This window comes from Crocuta crocuta, unplaced genomic scaffold (genome assembly GCF_008692635.1).
Source record: "Crocuta crocuta isolate KB4526 unplaced genomic scaffold, BGI_CrCroc_1.0 scaffold68, whole genome shotgun sequence".
Taxonomy (NCBI): domain Eukaryota; kingdom Metazoa; phylum Chordata; class Mammalia; order Carnivora; family Hyaenidae; genus Crocuta; species Crocuta crocuta.
Window position 1 is genome coordinate 3577084 of NW_027532426.1, and position 757 is coordinate 3577840.

A 757-nucleotide genomic window follows, 5' to 3' on the forward strand; every position below is an offset into this window, starting at 1 on the left:
ACTCACACGCGCGCGCGCGTGCACACGCTCACACACCCACACACTCACAATCACACACGCATCCTGCACACCCACTCACACATCCAGGGCCTCATCCCTGCCAACACCCCTCGTTCTGCCTGTCCTGGGGGCATTGTTAGTCCAGAGAGGACCAACCCTCCAAGGGAAGCCCCTGTCTTCGTTTCTGAGATTTAGGAGTTAGAGGGGCCCCACCCCTCATTTTACAGGGGCCACAGAAAGGCTTGCCGGGGGTCCCACAGCAGCCTGGTGACAGAGCCGACCCCATGGCCCCGACCACTGTCCCCCAGGCTGATGCCCCTCCTCAGGGCATGCCTGAGAGCAGGTCAGAGACGCCCACGGAATCTGGAACACGGAAGACATGGCCCTGGCGCCCACCCTGTGAGCAGGGGTCTGGATGGAACCTGTGACCCTCTGAGGACAGGAGATGGTCGGGAGGCGCCCCTCCCTGTTCCCAGGATCCAGCCTCTTTTCAAACGTGTTCTGAGGTCCCTGGCTGGGGGTGGGGAGCAGAGGTGGAGATTCCTGTCGCCTACCGCGCCATGCCCCAGGCATATGCCAAGCAGGAGGAGGGGCTGAAGCGTCTGCCCGCTGCCAGAGAAGGGTCATCTGCAGCCCCAGAGGCCAGCCAGTGGGGCCACCCACTCTGGTAAAGACCAAGGAGCCAAAGAGGCGGCAAAGAGACTGCCTCCTCCCCTCCCCGCCCTGCCCTCTCTGCACGGCCCCCCCCCCCCCATCA